The following is a 20,092-nucleotide window of genomic DNA, read 5'->3' on the forward strand; positions in this document are numbered from 1 at the left end:
CTGAGTACAACAATCGCTTGAATCAAGTGAGAGTTAATCTTCCACATGAGATAGTGATGGTTCTCCAAAGTCACTGCCACCAAGCTGCTAGAGCTTCGTGATGAACTATCACATATCAAGGATAGATATGATGATCCTTGAGCGATTTGCAATGTTTGACACTTCGAAAGTAGAAATAAAGAAGGAACATCAATTGTTGATGGTTAGTAAAACCACTAGTTTCAAGAAGGGCAAGGGCTAGAAGGGATACTTCATGAAACGGAAAACCAGTTGCTGCTCTAATGAAGAAAACCAAGATTGAACCCAAACCCGAGACTAAGTGCTTTTGTTATGAGGGGAACGGTCACTGAGGCGGAGCTACCCTAGATACTTGGTAGATAAGAAGGCTGGCAAAGTCGACAGAAGTATATTTGATATACATGATATTAATGTGTACTTTACTAGTACTCCTAGTAGCACGAGGGTATTGGATACCGGTTCGGTTGCTAAGTGATTAGTAACTCGAAATGAAAGCTACGGAATAAAGGGAGACTAGCTAAAGGTGAGGTGACGATACATGTTGGAAGTGTTTCCAAGGTTGATGTGATCAAAACATCGCACGCTCCCTCTACCATCGGGTTTGGTGCTAAACCTAAATAATTGTTATTTGATGTTTGCGTTGAGCATGAACATGATTGGATCGTGTTTATTGCAATATGATTGTTCATTTAAAGAGAATAATAGTTATTCTATTTACTTGAATAATTACCCTCAATGGTTTATTGAATCTCGATCGTAGTGTTACACATGTTCGTAATATTGGTGTCAAAATATACAAAGTAATAATGATAGTACCACTTACTTGTGGCACTGCCACTTGAGTCATGTTGGTGTAAAATGCATGAAGAAACTCCATGCAGATGGATCATTTGGACTCACTTGATTTTGAATCACTTGAGACATGCAAATCATACCACATGAAACAAGAAAGTAACTTGTTGGAAGTAATACATTTTTGATGTGTGCAGTCCAATGAGTGCTGAGGCACGAAGTGGATATCGTTATGTTCTTACTTCACTAACGATTTGAGTAGATACAAGAGTATTTACTTGATGAATCACAAGTCTGAAATGTTGAAAAGTTCAAAGCTATTTCAGAGTGAAGATCGTTGTGACAAGAGGATAAACTGTCTACGATATGATCATAGAGATAAATATTTGAGTTGCGAGTTTTTGGTGCACGGTTAAGACAATGTGGAAATTGTTTCACAATTAACGCTACCTAGAACACCATAGTGTGATGATATGTCTAAACATCATAGCCACACCCTATTTGATATGGTGCATACTATGATATCTCTTATCGAATTGCCACTATCGTTTATGGGTTATGCATTAGAGACAACCGCATTCACTTTAAATAGGGCACCACATATTTCCGTTGAGATGACACAGTATAGACTATGGTTTGGAGAAACCTAAGGTGTCATTTCTTAAAAGTTTGGGGCTACGACGCTTATGTGAAAAAGTTTCAGTCTCATAAGCTCGAACCCAAATTGGATAAATGCATCTTCGTAGGATATCCAAAACAGTTGGATACATCTCCTATCTCAGATCCGGAAGCAAAGTGTTTGTTTCTAGAAACGGGTCCTTTCTCGAGGAAAGGTTTCTCTCGAAAGAATTGAGTGGGAGGGTGGTGGAACTTGATGAGGTTATTGAACCGTCACTTCAACCAGTGTGTAGCAGGGCGCAGGAAGTTGTTCATGTGGCGCCTACACCAATTGAAGTGGAAACTGATGATGGTGATCATTGAGCTTCGGATCAAGTTACTACAAACCTCGTAGGTCGACAAGGTCGCATACTACTACGGAGTGGCACGGTAACCTTGTCTTCGAGGTCATGTTGTTGAACAACAATGAAATTACGAGCTATGGAGAAGCGATGGTGGGCCCGGATTCCGACAAATGGCTGGAGGCCATGAAATCCGAGAGAGGATCCATGTATAAAAACAAAGTGTAGACTTTGGAAGAACTACTTGATGGTCGTAAGACTGTTAAGTAAAGGTGGATCTTTAAAAGGAAGACAGACGATGATGGTGAAAAGTCACCATTAAGAAAAGCTCGACTTGTCGCAAAGATGTTTCCGATAAGATCAAAGAGTTGACCATGCTAAAAGTCTATTGGAATTATTTTAGCAATTGTTGCATTATTTATAAAATATTTCAAATAGGATGTCAAAACATTGTTTCCTCGATGGTTTCCTTGAGGAAAGGTTGTATGTGATACAACCAGAAGGTTTTGTCGATCCTAAGGATGCTAACAAGTATGCAAGCTCCAGCGATCCTTCAATGGACTGGTGCAAGCATCTCGGAGTTGGAATATACACTTTTATGAGATGATCAAAGCTTCTGGATTTGTACAAGGTTTATGAGAAACTTGTATTTCCAAAGAAGTGAGTGGGAACACTATAGAATTTCTGATAAGTATATGTGGTTGACATATTGTTCATCAGAAGTAATGTAGAATTTTTGTAAAGCATAAAGGGTTGTGTGAAAGGGTTTTTTTCAAAGGAAGACCTGGATAGAGCTACTTGAACATTGAGCATCAAGATCTATGGAGATAGATCAAAATGCTAAACAAAACTTTCAAATGAAATCTATGCCTTGAAAAGTTTTTGAAGGAGTTCAAAATAGATCAGCAAAGAATGAGTTCTTGGTTGTGTTGTAAGGTGTGAATTTGAGCAAAGACTCAAAGCCCGACCATGGCAGAAGAAAGAGAAAGGACGAAGGTCGTCTCCTATGCCTTAGCCATCGACTCTAAAGTATGCCATGATGTGTGCCGCACCTGATGTGCGCCTTGCCACAAGTCTGTTAAGAGGTACAGAGATTGATACAGGATTAAATCACTGAACAACGGTCAAAGTTATGCTTAGTAACTAATGGACTAAGTAATTTTCTCGATTATGGAGGTGGTTAAAGAATTCGTTGTAAAGGGTTGCGTTGATGCAAGCTTTGACACTAATCCGAATAACTATGAGTAGTAAAAGGGATTCGTATAGTAGAGTAGATATTTGGAGTATTTCCGAATAGCACGTAGTAGCAGCATCTATAAGATGACATAAAGATTTGTAAAGCACACACGGATCTGAAAGATTCAGAATCGTTGACTAAAACCTCTCCCATGAGAAAGACGTGATCAAACCTCAAAACTATATGGGTATTGGATTCGTTAAAATCACATGGTGATGTGAACTAGATTATTGACTCTAGTACAAGTGGGAGACTGTTGGAAATATGCCCTAGAGGCAATAATAAATTAGTTATTATTATATTTCCTTGTTCACAATAATCGTTTATTATCCACGCTAGAATTGTATTGATTGGAAACTCAACTACATGTGTGGATACATAGACAACACACTGTCCCTAGTGAGCCTCTAGTTGACTACTTCGTTGATCAAAGATGGTCAAGGTTTCCTGGCCATAGGCAAGTGTTGTTGCTTGATAACGGCATCACATCATTAGGAAAATCATGTGATGGATAAGACCAAAATTGTAAATGTAGCATGTGATCGTGTTATTTTGTTGCTATTGTTTTCTGCGTGTCAAGTATTTATTCCTATGACCATGAGATCATATAACTCACTGTCACCGAAGGAATACCTTGTGTGTATCAAACGTCGCAACGTAATTGGGTGACTATAAAGGTGCTCTACAGGTATCTCTGAAGGTGTCCGTTGAGTTAGTATCGATCAAGACTGGGATTTGTCACTCCGTGTGACGAAGAGGTATCTCGGGGCCCACTCGGTAATACAACATCACAAACAAGCCTTGCAAGCAATGTGACTAAGTGCAAGTCACGGGATCTTGTATTATGGAACGAGTAAAGAGACTTGCCGGTAACGAGATTGAAATAGGTATATGGATACCAACGATCGATTCTCGGGCAAGTAACATACCGAAGGACAAAGGGAATGACATACGGGATTATATGAATCCTTGGCACAAAGGTTCAACCGATAAGATCTTCGTAGAATATGTAGGATCCAATATGGGCATCCAGGTCCTGCTATTGGGTATTGACCGAGGAGTGTCTCAGGTCATGTCTACATAGTTCTCGAACCCGCAGGGTCTGCACACTTAAGGTTCAATGATGTTTTTGTATAGTTGAGTTATATGTGTTGGTGACCGAAGGTTGTTCGGAGTCCCGAATGAGATCACGGAGGTCACGAGGGTTTCCGGAATGGTGTGAAAACGAATATTGATATATAGGAAGTTGTTATTGGATTCCAGAAAGTTTTCGGGCATTACCGGCAGTGTACCGGGAGTGACGAATGGGTTCCGGGGGCGCACTGGGTGGGCCCACGACGCGGCAAGAGGTCCACATGGGTTTATTGGATGCACAATAAGGTATAATGGGCTAACAAAGTCATCCAAGGAAAGCCCATGAGGAAAAAGTGGAAAATCCAAAAGAGGTGGGAAAATAAGGAAGGAGTCCTAATCCAAGTGGGATTGGAGTAGGACTCCTCCCTCCCACTTCGGCCGACCCAAGGAAGGCCTCCTTTGGCCGGCGCCCTAGGGATTTTCCCCACCCCTTGTCTCCTCCTATATATACTAGAGGTTTAGGGCTATTTGAGACATAACTTTGCCACGTGCGACTCAAACCTACACCTCGTAGTTCTTTCTCTAGATTAGATTTCTGCGGAGCTCGGACGGAGCCCTACAGGAATAGTTCATCACCTACACCGGCGCGCCGTCACGCTTCCAGAGAACTCATCTACTTCTCCTTCTCTCTTGCTGGATCAAGAAGGCCGAGATCGTCATCAAGTTGTACGTGTGCTGAACGCGGAGGTGTCGTCCGTTCGGCGCTAGATCGGGACGGATCGTGGGACGGTTCGAGGGACGGATCGCGGGACGACGGTGATTTCAATCATGAAGTTGTATCACTACATAAACCGCATTTCTTAACGCTTCCCGCTGAGCGATCTACAAGGGTATGTGGATCTAATCTCCTCCCGTAGATGAACATCACCATGATAGGTTTTCGTGTGCGTAGGAAATTTTTTGTTTCCCATGCAACGTTCCCCAACACGAACTTGGGTAAAACATTGTCTCCATCATCCCTTATTACCCATCAATCCAAGATCTATAGTTCGGACCCCCTACCCGAGATCCGTCGGTTTTGACACCGACATTGGTGCTTTCATTGATAGTTTTGTTATGTGATCGCCGAAGGATTGATGGCTCGTTTGCAGATTATTGATTTTTCTGGATAGCAAATTTGTATTCATCGTCCCCATTTCCTCGAGTATCTCTTTGACGATTACTTCAGTGGAATTATACGAAATTGTATCTCGAACAACTCTGCAAAATTTCGTCGCATTGCAATGGAGGAATCTCCGGCAATATTCGATATACCAGAGCCGTATCTAATCTAGACGGGAATGTGGATCAGTTTAGGTGAGCGGTCCAGTATCCAGCTCGGACATCCATTGGAAAATCCGACCGTTCATCTGCTGTGGAACTGCTATATATACTACCCCTCCAAATTTCAGCCCGATCCGAGTTTCCAAACTCAGGGAAACATCCGATGAGTATAACGAATTTTGGATCTGTTTTCTACGCGAAAACGAATGTAACATCCCAATTTTCTTAAATTCGGATGTTAATAGATCATTCATATGCATCTCATATTTTTATGCATTATTTGTTCTTCTGAAAATTTTATTCATTTTGCAACTTCGGGCAATTTATTGGAGTGGAGATAATATGACTTCTCCCATGTGAAATAAAAAGTTCATGATGTTTAAAATGTTATTTGAAGTTACCGACTTGGTTTTGCAAATTTTTATAATGTCCGAAATTATCTTTAGTTAAGTTTTAAATGCGCTTTGTGTGGCCTATTGCATAAAAGCCATTTTAAAATTGCATTAGGAGGAACTAGGGTTCCTTTATCATTTATTAGGTGGATTTATTTTATATTTATTTATGTCTATATTAGCATTTTAATATATATATATGTATATTACTATATGCGTATATATCTTTATATATATATATATAGTATATATATGTATATTACTATATGCGTATATATCTTTATATATATATAGTGTATATATATATTACTATAAGCGTATATATCTTTATCTTTATATATATATATATATATTGTATATATATATATTACTATAAGCGTATATATCTTTATCTTTATATATATATATATTTTCTGATATTATAAAAAAATATTTGTTATTTATTTTTATTTTAAAAAAAACTGGGCCAAGCCAGCTGGCTAAGCCAACCAGCCCAGCCAGCTCCCAGCGAGCCATGCACCAGCCCCAACTCGCACGCACCAGCACGTGCCCAGGACCGAAGCCCCTTTTGCCCCAGCTAGCTTTGACCAGTTCCACCACATGTGCCCAGGCCATGAGCCAGCACCCCGCAGCGCACCAGCACCCAGGTGGCCAGCGCAGCCAGCGCCCCAGGAACCCCAGCACTCCACGCCACCTCGCCAGGCTCCAGGAACCGAGTCGCACCCGTATTCCATCCCGAGCTGGACTCCTTCTCACGTGGGAATAACTCTACGGACAGAGACCCGGGCAGCCTGATTCCCCTACTCCCGATTCGCACAGCGCCACCGCCTCGCACACGCAGTAGCCTCGAGCACCGCGGAGCAACGCCGCGCACGTCCGAGTTCGTCCGTGTTCGTCGGAGTTCGCGGAGCCGCCGTCACCGGAGTCCGTTCGACCGCCACCGGAGCACCATCGGAGGAGCCACACCGAGACGGTTCCGTTTTTCCCCGTTGTTCGTGGTGAGAACGCACGCACGAGCGAATCATCAAGTCCTGATGAAGAGCTTCAGGACGAAATTCAATCTGTTTTTAATCTGTTTTAGCTCTGTCATATTCTCGGTATAATTTTGAAACGCGTTTATCTTTTTACTCATAACTCCGATTCAGGAAATTCTTTTTCCTGTGATCTCGTATTGATGAGTAGAACATGTTAGAACCAGTAGTTTTCAGTTTTACGAAAATTAATTTTTTTGTTAAAACAGATTGTTTTAAACCTACCGGAGGCCATATTTTGCAAACCGTTCATCTGGTTTAGTTGATTCTTTTTGCGTTGTCATCGTATCAGCATGTAGATGATTTTATACCTGCTGCCATGCTATTTATGCTTTGGTTTTAAACAAGTTGTTTTATTGCCGATGGTTTTATTTGGTGTTATGTGATTGTGATGATTGATTGGTGTGATTGTTTGCAACGTGTAGATTGTGCGGAGTGCGACGCAAACTATTGTCAGGAGTGTGACTTTCTGAATCAGAATCAAGGCAAGTTACATGTTGATCATCCTTTACCTATTATTTTTCTATGCATGTAGTATTATACCACCCTATGAAAATTATGCATGTATAGGAAGATTTTTATTGCTATGCTTTTGAGCTATATCCCCTCGTCATTGAAGATCGTGGTATTTGTAGTTTTGCTATGCTATGTAGACGGGGATTGGTTCCTGTATTCATTGAGATTATGTGAGGATTACTACAAAATAAATTGAGTAGTAATTCAGGATATAATACACCTCTGGGCGGATATGGTATTGCTGGGTGGTTTCAAGAACATCATGGTATCTACCCTCTGAATGTAAGTGGATGCCGCCCAGGTTCAAAAAGATCAAACAGACTTAGTGACTAGTAGCTTCCTTGTGCGACCACTGGCCATTATGGGCTCTGGCTTAGTTGATCAATCGTGGAAACCTTACCCGGATGTGCCAGCTGATGTAGCTATGATAGGTGCGATGGGCCTCCTGTGGGACTAGGTGACTGCTTCTGAAAGACTTCGTCTCAATCTTCGGGTTGGGTCCAGTGGGTACAGCGTACTAACCTCTGCAGAGTGTATAAACTAATCATGATTATCCGTGTCCCCGGTTCTGGACAATTTTGAGCAGCTAGGCCATTACAGTTGTTGGATGATCTTGACAGATGACACACTTAATTAAACTTGATGGGAAACTTAATGATGGTAATAGGTTGGAGTTGGAGATGCCAATTCAACCATATGTGAATTATTGTAGCAAGCTAACTAAAAATTGACTATTAGGTAGCTATGAGGATAAAATCAGCTTTTTGCAAAATAACCATCAGCCTTTCTCTTGTTATAATATGCATATGCATGTAGGTCTATTATATTTATTTTCTTGTGTAACTTGCCAATACAATCAAAGTATTGACCTATATGGCTGCAATGTATCATGTTGCAGGATATTCAGACGAGGAGTAAGGTACCGTCAGGGTCGCGAGTCTTCACTCAACATCGCCAGTGGGCTATGATGGGACTCATCGTTATTATTCTGCTACTTTTCCGTTGTTTATTAGAATAAAGCTAGCTAAGTGCTATGCAGATTGTTATATTTTATAAATTCTGGATCATACGTTATTATAAATGATGCACTTGCTATATTCTGTTTTCATCTATATTGTGTGTGCTAGCGAGTCGATCCAGGGACTAGAACAGTAAAGCACAGAGACTCAAATCCTTCGAGATTTTGTCGTTACAGATGGTATCAGAGCAATGCGTTGACTGTAGGTCGTGACCCTAGAAAATAAATTAGAAAAGCCATAGGAGTGAAAGTTTATTCTATTAACTTTGTCTACATCTTACTCTTTCATTAGACAACCACTCTAGTATCTTGACCAGCTTAAGTAGGAACTAGTGTTGAGACCACCACTTATCTTGTTTTATTTGCGATATTAACGTGTTAGCGTATCTGATTATGCCCGCTTTGTGGCATGACGATACTAGCTTTCTTGCTTGATTGCTATTTTGCTTGTTTGTTAAACTAGGATCTTGTCGGAATTATTCGACTATATATATAGATATGTTTGATTATTGTTATGCTTGTTTGTGTTATTGCTATGGTGTTTTGTTGCCTCATATATATTACCTTGATCATACTATGCATATGGGTAGAATATTTATATTTCTTTAGACCTATTCTATCTATTACTCATCTACTCTTGCCCACCAAAACCCTTAGTATGCCTATTAGAGTGAGTTCCCCAGGAGCTGAGATGATAGCAGGTGTTGGTTGTCATCAGTTAAACTTGTCTATTGGGAAGCACGTTTTCCCTACATATTTGATCATATTGAAGTCACAAGGTCTGGATATTATTCTGGGTATGGACTGGTTACAATTATATGAAGGAGTTATCGATTGTGCTAGTCGATCTATCTATCTCAGTGCACCAGGAGGGAAGAGAATCAAATTTGTGTGTAAGTATCAGCATAAGAGGATGCAGGTGAACTCTCTTAAGGGGGGTAGCCTGGAAGAGGTGCCAGTCGTGAAGGATTATCCAGATGTGTTTCCGGAGGAGTTGCCAGGTATGCCACCAGATAGAGATATTGAGTTTCTCATTGATTTGATTCCTGGTACTGGACCTATTGCAAAGAGACCATACAGAATGCCTCCTCAAGAGTTGGAGGAATTGAAGAAGCCGTTGAGGGAGTTACAGGCACAAGGATTTATTCGCCCAAGTTCATCACCTTGGGGAGCCCCTGTTTTGTTTGTGGAGAAGAAGGATGGAACCTTGAGGATGTGTATTGATTATCGTTCTCTGAATGAGGTAACCATTAAGAATAAGTATCCTTTGCCTATGATAAATGATCTGTTTGACCATTTGGAGGGAGCTACTGCGTTTTCTAAGATTGATCTTCGTTCTGGTTATCACCAATTAAAGATTCGTGAGCAATATATTCCAAAGACTGCTTTCACTACGAGGTATGGGCTGTATGAGTATACTGTTATGTCATTTGGATTGACTAATGCCCCAGCATACTTCATGAATATGATGAACAAGGTGTTTATGGAGTTCTTGGATAAATTTGTGGTTGTTTTCATTGATGATATATTGGTGTTCTCCAAGAATAAGCAAGAGCATGAAGTGCATTTGCGTTTGGTGTTGGAGAAACTGAGGGAGCATGAGTTGTATGCCAAGTTCAGTAAATGTGAGTTTTGGCTGGATGAGGTAGCATTCCTTGGCCATGTTATATCAGGTAATGGAGTTGCAGTTGATCCATCTAAGGTTGCTGCTGTTACAGAGTGGGAGACACCCACGCCACTTGGTGAGATTCGTAGCTTCTTGGGCTTAGCAGGTTATTACAGAAGGTTTATTGAGAATTTCTCAAAGATTGCAAAGCCTATGACTGAATTGTTGAAGAAGGGAAATAAGTTTGTTTGGACTGATGATTGTGAAGCTAGCTTTCAGGAGCAGAAGCAGCGTTTAGTCACAGCACCAGTTTTAACTTTGCCAGATATACATAAAGACTTCCAGGTATATTGTGATGCGTCTCGTCAGGGACTTGGGAGTGTTTTGATGCAGGAAGGTAAAGTTATTTCTTATGCTTCACGACAGCTTAAGAATCATGAGCATAATTATCCTACACATGATTTGGAGTTAGCCTCAGTTGTGCATGCATTGAAAACTTGGAGGCACTATCTCGTTGGTAATCATTGTGATATATTTACTGATCATAAGAGCTTGAAGTACATTTTTACTCAAAGGGAGTTGAACCTCAGACAGAGGAGATGGTTGGAGCTTATTAAGGATTATGATTTGAATGTACAGTATCATCCTGGTAAGGCTAATGTTGTTGCTGATGCATTGAGTCGTAGGAGCCATGCTAATGCAATTGATATTGAGGATATGCCACCGGAGTTATGTGAGCAGTTCAGAAATCTGAGATTGGATATGGTCCCTAGAGGCTATTTGGCTACACTTGAGGTAAGGCCTACTTTGCTTGACAGAATTAGAGAAGCTCAAAAGGATGATAAGTATATTGCTGAGATAAAGGAGAATATGCTAAAAGGGAAGGCAAAAGATTTCCATGAGGATGAACATGGAACCATATGGTTTGAGAAGCGTATTTGTGTACCTCAGGATGCAGATATAAGGAAATTGATTCTTCAGGAGGCGCATGATTCACCTTATTCTATCCACCCAGGTAATACTAAGATGTATTTGGATTTGAGGGAGAGATTTTGGTGGCCTAGCCTGAAGAGGGAAATTGCTGAGTATATTGCGGTATGTGATGTGTGCCAGAGAGTTAAAGCAGAACATCAGAAACCAGCAGGTTTGTTACAACCCTTGCCTATACCTGATTGGAAGTGGGATCAGATTGGTATGGATTTCATCACTGGATTACCCAGGACTCGATCAGGTTATGATTCTATCTGGGTAGTTGTTGATCGTTTGACTAAAGTCGCTCACTTCATCCCGGTAAAGACTACCTATACCAGTGCTAAGCTAGCTAAGATTTATATGTCCAGAATTGTCTGTCTGCATGGAGTTCCAAAGAAGGTAGTGTCTGATAGAGGTACTCAGTTCACTTCTAAATTTTGGCGTCAGTTGCATGAATCATTGGGTACTAGACTAGAGTTCAGTATAGCATTCCATCCACAGACAGATGGGCAGACTGAGAGGGTGAATCAGATATTGGAGGATATGTTGAGAGCTTGTGCTTTGGACTACGGGTCCAGTTGGGATGATAATTTACCATATGCAGAGTTCTCATATAATAACAGTTATCAGGCTAGTTTGCAGATGGCACCGTTTGAGTTTCTGTATGGTAGGAAGTGCAGGACACCATTGATGTGGGATGAGGTTGGAGAGCGTAAGTTCTTTGGACCAGACTTGATTAGAGATGCTGAGGAGAAAGTCAGGTTGGTTCGTGACAGGCTAAAGATAGCACAGTCCAGACAGAAGAGTTATGCCGATGCAAAGCGCAAGGAGGTGACATATGAGGTAGGAGACCGTGCATACCTTAGAGTTTCACCACTTCGTGGAATTAAAAGGTTTGGAATCAAAGGTAAGTTAGCACCACGCTTTGTGGGGCCTTACAAGATCTTGGAGCATCGAGGAGAAGTAGCTTATCAGCTGGAGTTGCCAGAAGCTTTGTCAGGAGTTCATAATGTGTTTCACGTATCCCAGCTGAAGAAGTGTCATGCCGAGATGGCAGATGTTCCTTTGAGAGATACAGTGCCACTTGAGGCAATTCAGTTGGAGACTGACTTGACATATGAGGAGAAGCCTGTTAAGATTCTGGAGACAACAGAGAGAATTACTCGCACCAAGGCAATCAGGTTTTGCAAAGTTCAGTGGGATCATCATACAGAAGAAGAGGCTACTTGGGAACGAGAGGAGGATCTCAAGCAGGAACACCCACACCTATTTGCTAGCCAACCCGAATCTCGAGGGCGAGATTCATCTTAAGGGGGGTAGGTTTGTAACATCCCAATTTTCTTAAATTCGGATGTTAATAGATCATTCATATGCATCTCATATTTTTATGCATTATTTGTTCTTCTGAAAATTTTATTCATTTTGCAACTTCGGGCAATTTATTGGAGTGGAGATAATATGACTCCTCCCGTGTGAAATAAAAAGTTCATGATGTTTAAAATGTTATTTGAAGTTACCGACTTGGTTTTGCAAATTTTTATAATGTCCGAAATTATCTTTAGTTAAGTTTTAAATGCGCTTTGTGTGGCCTATTGCATAAAAGCCATTTCAAAATTGCATTAGGAGGAACTAGGGTTCCTTTATCATTTATTAGGTGGATTTATTTAATATTTATTTATGTCTATATTAGCATTTTAATATATATATATATATATATGTATATTACTATATGCGTATATATCTTTATATATATATATATAGTATATATATATATATTACTATAAGTGTATATATCTTTATCTTTATATATATATATATATTGTATATATATTTTTTCTGATATTTTTAAAAAAAATATTTGTTATTTATTTTTATTAAAAAAACAGGGCCAAGCCAGCTGGCTAAGCCAGCCAGCTCCCAGCGAGCCGTGCACCAGCCCCACCTCGCAGGCACCAGCATGTGCCCAGGACCGAAGCCCCTTTTGCCCCAGCTAGCTTTGACCAGTTCCACCGCATGCCTATTATTTTTCTACGCATGTAGTATTATACCCCCCTATGAAAATTATGCATGTATAGGAAGATTTTTATTGCTATGCTTTTGAGCTATATCCCCTCGTCATTGAAGATCGTGGTATTTGTAGTTTTGCTATGCTATGTAGACGGGGATTGGTTCGTGTATTCATTGAGATTATGTGAGGATTACTATAAAATAAATTGAGTAGTAATTCAGGATATAATACACCTCTGGGCGGATATGGTATTGCTGGGTGGTTTCAAGAACATCATGGTATCTACCCTCTGAATGTAAGTGGATGCCGCCCAGGTTCAAAAAGATCAAACAGACTTAGTGACTAGTAGCTTCCTTGTGCGACCACTGGCCATTATGGGCTCTGGCTTAGTTGATCAGTCGTGGAAACCTTACCCGGATGTGCCAGTTGATGTAGCTATGGTAGGTGGGATGGGCCTCCTGTGGGACTAGGTGACTGCTTCTGAAAGACTTCGTCTCAATCTTCGGGTTGGGTCCAGTGGGTACAGCGTACTAACCTCTGCAGAGTGTATAAACTAATCATGATTAGCCGTGTCCCCGGTTATGGACAATTTTGAGCAGCTAGGCCATTACAGTTGTTGGATGATCTTGACAGATGACACACTTAATAAAACTTGATGGGAAACTTAATGATGGTAATAGGTTGGAGTTGGAGATGCCAACTCAACCATATGTGAATTATTGTAGCAAGCTAACTAAAAATTGACTATTAGGTAGCTATGAGGATAAAATCAGCTTTTTGCAAAATAACCATCAGCCTTTCTCTTGTTATACTATGCATATACATGTAGGTCTATTATATTTCTTTTCGTGTGTAACTTGTCAATACAATCAAAGTATTGACCTATATGGCTGCAACGTATCATGTTGCAGGATATTCACACGAGTAAGGTATATGGCTGCAACGTATCTTTATATATATATATATTGTATATATATATATTACTATAAGCGTATATTTCTTTATCTTTATATATATATATATATATATTGTATGTATATATATATATATATATATTTTCTGATATTATAAAAAAATATTTGCTTTATTTTTATTTAAAAAAAAAACTGGGCCAAGCCAGCTGGCTAAGCCAACCAGCCCAGCCAGCTCCCAGCGAGCCATGCACCAGCCCCAACTCGCACGCACCAGCACGTGCCCAGGACCGAAGCCCCTTTTGCCCCAGCTAGCTTTGACCAGTTCCACCGCATGTGCCCAGGCCATGAGCCAGCACCCCGCAGCGCACCAGCACCCAGGTGGCCAGCGCAGCCAGCGCCCCAGGAACCCCAGCACTCCACGCCACCTCGCCAGGCTCCAGGAACCGAGTCGCACCCGTATTCCATCCCGAGCTGGACTCCTTCTCGCGTGGGAATAACTCTAGGGACAGAGACCCGGGCAGCCTGATTCCCCTACTCCCGATTCGCACAGCGCCACCGCCTCGCACACGCAGTAGCCTCGAGCACCGCGGAGCAACGCCGCGCACGTCCGAGTTCGTCCGTGTTCGTCGGAGTTCGCGGAGCCGCCGTCACCGGAGTCCGTTCGACCGCCACCGGAGCACCATCGGAGGAGCCACACCGAGACGGTTCCGTTTTTCCCCGTTGTTCGTGGTGAGAACGCACGCACGAGCGAATCATCAAGTCCTGATGAAGAGCTTCAGGACGAAATTCAATCTGTTTTTAATCTGTTTTAGCTCTGTCATATTCTCGGTATAATTTTGAAACGCGTTTATCTTTTTACTCATAACTCCGATTCAGGAAATTCTTTTTCCTGTGATCTCGTATTGATGAGTAGAACATGTTAGAACCAGTAGTTTTCAGTTTTACGAAAATTAATTTTTTTGTTAAAACAGATTGTTTTAAACCTACCGGAGGCCATATTTTGCAAACCGTTCATCCGGTTTAGTTGATTCTTTTTGCGTTGTCATCGTATCAGCATGTAGATGATTTTATACCTGCTGCCATGCTATTTATGCTTTGGTTTTAAACAAGTTGTTTTATTGCCGATGGTTTTATTTGGTGTTATGTGATTGTGATGATTGATTGGTGTGATTGTTTGCAACGTGTAGATTGTGCGGAGTGCGACGCAAACTATTGTCAGGAGTGTGACTTTCTGAATCAGAATCAAGGCAAGTTACATGTTGATCATCCTTTACCTATTATTTTTCTATGCATGTAGTATTATACCACCCTATGAAAATTATGCATGTATAGGAAGATTTTTATTGCTATGCTTTTGAGCTATATCCCCTCGTCATTGAAGATCGTGGTATTTGTAGTTTTGCTATGCTATGTAGACGGGGATTGGTTCCTGTATTCATTGAGATTATGTGAGGATTACTACAAAATAAATTGAGTAGTAATTCAGGATATAATACACCTCTGGGCGGATATGGTATTGCTGGGTGGTTTCAAGAACATCATGGTATCTACCCTCTGAATGTAAGTGGATGTCGCCCAGGTTCAAAAAGATCAAACAGACTTAGTGACTAGTAGCTTCCTTGTGCGACCACTGGCCATTATGGGCTCTGGCTTAGTTGATCAATCGTGGAAACCTTACCCGGATGTGCCAGCTGATGTAGCTATGATAGGTGCGATGGGCCTCCTGTGGGACTAGGTGACTGCTTCTGAAAGACTTCGTCTCAATCTTTGGGTTGGGTCCAGTGGGTACAGCGTACTAACCTCTGCAGAGTGTATAAACTAATCATGATTATCCGTGTCCCCGGTTATGGACAATTTTGAGCAGCTAGGCCATTACAGTTGTTGGATGATCTTGACAGATGACACACTTAATTAAACTTGATGGGAAACTTAATGATGGTAATAGGTTGGAGTTGGAGATGCCAATTCAACCATATGTGAATTATTGTAGCAAGCTAACTAAAAATTGACTATTAGGTAGCTATGAGGATAAAATCAGCTTTTTGCAAAATAACCATCAGCCTTTCTCTTGTTATACTATGCATATGCATGTAGGTCTATTATATTTATTTTCTTGTGTAACTTGCCAATACAATCAAAGTATTGACCTATATGGCTGCAATGTATCATGTTGCAGGATATTCAGACGAGGAGTAAGGTACCGTCAGGGTCGCGAGTCTTCACTCAACATCGCCAGTGGGCTATGATGGGACTCATCGTTATTATTCTGCTACTTTTCCGTTGTTTATTAGAATAAAGCTAGCTAAGTGCTATGCAGATTGTTATATTTTATAAATTCTGGATCATACGTTATTATAAATGATGCACTTGCTATATCTGGTTTTCATCTATACTGTGTGTGCTAGCGAGTCGATCCAGGGACTAGAACAGTAAAGCACAGAGACTCAAATCCTTCGAGATTTGGTCGTTACAGATGGTATCAGAGCAATGCGTTGACTGTAGGTCGTGACCCTAGAAAATAAATTAGAAAAGCCATAGGAGTGAAAGTTTATTCTATTAACTTTGTCTACATCTTACTCTTTCATTAGACAACCACTCTAGTATCTTGACCAGCTTAAGTAGGAACTAGTGTTGAGACCACCACTTATCTTGTTTTATTTGCGATATTAACGTGTTAGCGTATCTGATTATGCCCGCTTTGTGGCATGACGATACTAGCTTTCTTGCTTGATTGCTATTTTGCTTGTTTGTTAAACTAGGATCTTGTCGGAATTATTCGACTATATATATAGATATGTTTGATTATTGTTATGCTTGTTTGTGTTATTGCTATGGTGTTTTGTTGCCTCATATATATTACCTTGATCATACTATGCATATGGGTAGAATATTTATATTTCTTTAGACCTATTCTATCTATTACTCATCTACTCTTGCCCACCAAAACCCTTAGTATGCCTATTAGAGTGAGTTCCCCAGGAGCTGAGATGATAGCAGGTGTTGGTTGTCATCAGTTAAACTTGTCTATTGGGAAGCACGTTTTCCCTACATATTTGATCATATTGAAGTCACAAGGTCTGGATATTATTCTGGGTATGGACTGGTTACAATTATATGAAGGAGTTATCGATTGTGCTAGTCGATCTATCTATCTCAGTGCACCAGGAGGGAAGAGAATCAAATTTGTGTGTAAGTATCAGCATAAGAGGATGCAGGTGAACTCTCTTAAGGGGGGTAGCCTGGAAGAGGTGCCAGTCGTGAAGGATTATCCAGATGTGTTTCCGGAGGAGTTGCCAGGTATGCCACCAGATAGAGATATTGAGTTTCTCATTGATTTGATTCCTGGTACTGGACCTATTGCAAAGAGACCATACAGAATGCCTCCTCAAGAGTTGGAGGAATTGAAGAAGCCGTTGAGGGAGTTACAGGCACAAGGATTTATTCGCCCAAGTTCATCACCTTGGGGAGCCCCTGTTTTGTTTGTGGAGAAGAAGGATGGAACCTTGAGGATGTGTATTGATTATCGTTCTCTGAATGAGGTAACCATTAAGAATAAGTATCCTTTGCCTATGATAAATGATCTGTTTGACCATTTGGAGGGAGCTACTGCGTTTTCTAAGATTGATCTTCGTTCTGGTTATCACCAATTAAAGATTCGTGAGCAATATATTCCAAAGACTGCTTTCACTACGAGGTATGGGCTGTATGAGTATACTGTTATGTCATTTGGATTGACTAATGCCCCAGCATACTTCATGAATATGATGAACAAGGTGTTTATGGAGTTCTTGGATAAATTTGTGGTTGTTTTCATTGATGATATATTGGTGTTCTCCAAGAATAAGCAAGAGCATGAAGTGCATTTGCGTTTGGTGTTGGAGAAACTGAGGGAGCATGAGTTGTATGCCAAGTTCAGTAAATGTGAGTTTTGGCTGGATGAGGTAGCATTCCTTGGCCATGTTATATCAGGTAATGGAGTTGCAGTTGATCCATCTAAGGTTGCTGCTGTTACAGAGTGGGAGACACCCACGCCACTTGGTGAGATTCGTAGCTTCTTGGGCTTAGCAGGTTATTACAGAAGGTTTATTGAGAATTTCTCAAAGATTGCAAAGCCTATGACTGAATTGTTGAAGAAGGGAAATAAGTTTGTTTGGACTGATGATTGTGAAGCTAGCTTTCAGGAGCAGAAGCAGCGTTTAGTCACAGCACCAGTTTTAACTTTGCCAGATATACATAAAGACTTCCAGGTATATTGTGATGCGTCTCGTCAGGGACTTGGGAGTGTTTTGATGCAGGAAGGTAAAGTTATTTCTTATGCTTCACGACAGCTTAAGAATCATGAGCATAATTATCCTACACATGATTTGGAGTTAGCCTCAGTTGTGCATGCATTGAAAACTTGGAGGCACTATCTCGTTGGTAATCATTGTGATATATTTACTGATCATAAGAGCTTGAAGTACATTTTTACTCAAAGGGAGTTGAACCTCAGACAGAGGAGATGGTTGGAGCTTATTAAGGATTATGATTTGAATGTACAGTATCATCCTGGTAAGGCTAATGTTGTTGCTGATGCATTGAGTCGTAGGAGCCATGCTAATGCAATTGATATTGAGGATATGCCACCGGAGTTATGTGAGCAGTTCAGAAATCTGAGATTGGATATGGTCCCTAGAGGCTATTTGGCTACACTTGAGGTAAGGCCTACTTTGCTTGACAGAATTAGAGAAGCTCAAAAGGATGATAAGTATATTGCTGAGATAAAGGAGAATATGCTAAAAGGGAAGGCAAAAGATTTCCATGAGGATGAACATGGAACCATATGGTTTGAGAAGCGTATTTGTGTACCTCAGGATGCAGATATAAGGAAATTGATTCTTCAGGAGGCGCATGATTCACCTTATTCTATCCACCCAGGTAATACTAAGATGTATTTGGATTTGAGGGAGAGATTTTGGTGGCCTAGCCTGAAGAGGGAAATTGCTGAGTATATTGCGGTATGTGATGTGTGCCAGAGAGTTAAAGCAGAACATCAGAAACCAGCAGGTTTGTTACAACCCTTGCCTATACCTGATTGGAAGTGGGATCAGATTGGTATGGATTTCATCACTGGATTACCCAGGACTCGATCAGGTTATGATTCTATCTGGGTAGTTGTTGATCGTTTGACTAAAGTCGCTCACTTCATCCCGGTAAAGACTACCTATACCAGTGCTAAGCTAGCTAAGATTTATATGTCCAGAATTGTCTGTCTGCATGGAGTTCCAAAGAAGGTAGTGTCTGATAGAGGTACTCAGTTCACTTCTAAATTTTGGCGTCAGTTGCATGAATCATTGGGTACTAGACTAGAGTTCAGTATAGCATTCCATCCACAGACAGATGGGCAGACTGAGAGGGTGAATCAGATATTGGAGGATATGTTGAGAGCTTGTGCTTTGGACTACGGGTCCAGTTGGGATGATAATTTACCATATGCAGAGTTCTCATATAATAACAGTTATCAGGCTAGTTTGCAGATGGCACCGTTTGAGTTTCTGTATGGTAGGAAGTGCAGGACACCATTGATGTGGGATGAGGTTGGAGAGCGTAAGTTCTTTGGACCAGACTTGATTAGAGATGCTGAGGAGAAAGTCAGGTTGGTTCGTGACAGGCTAAAGATAGCACAGTCCAGACAGAAGAGTTATGCCGATGCAAAGCGCAAGGAGGTGACATATGAGGTAGGAGACCGTGCATACCTTAGAGTTTCACCACTTCGTGGAATTAAAAGGTTTGGAATCAAAGGTAAGTTAGCACCACGCTTTGTGGGGCCTTACAAGATCTTGGAGCATCGAGGAGAAGTAGCTTATCAGCTGGAGTTGCCAGAAGCTTTGTCAGGAGTTCATAATGTGTTTCACGTATCCCAGCTGAAGAAGTGTCATGCCGAGATGGCAGATGTTCCTTTGAGAGATACAGTGCCACTTGAGGCAATTCAGTTGGAGACTGACTTGACATATGAGGAGAAGCCTGTTAAGATTCTGGAGACAACAGAGAGAATTACTCGCACCAAGGCAATCAGGTTTTGCAAAGTTCAGTGGGATCATCATACAGAAGAAGAGGCTACTTGGGAACGAGAGGAGGATCTCAAGCAGGAACACCCACACCTATTTGCTAGCCAACCCGAATCTCGAGGGCGAGATTCATCTTAAGGGGGGTAGGTTTGTAACATCCCAATTTTCTTAAATTCGGATGTTAA

Source organism: Hordeum vulgare, chromosome 1H (genome assembly GCF_904849725.1).
Source record: "Hordeum vulgare subsp. vulgare chromosome 1H, MorexV3_pseudomolecules_assembly, whole genome shotgun sequence".
NCBI lineage: Eukaryota > Viridiplantae > Streptophyta > Magnoliopsida > Poales > Poaceae > Hordeum > Hordeum vulgare.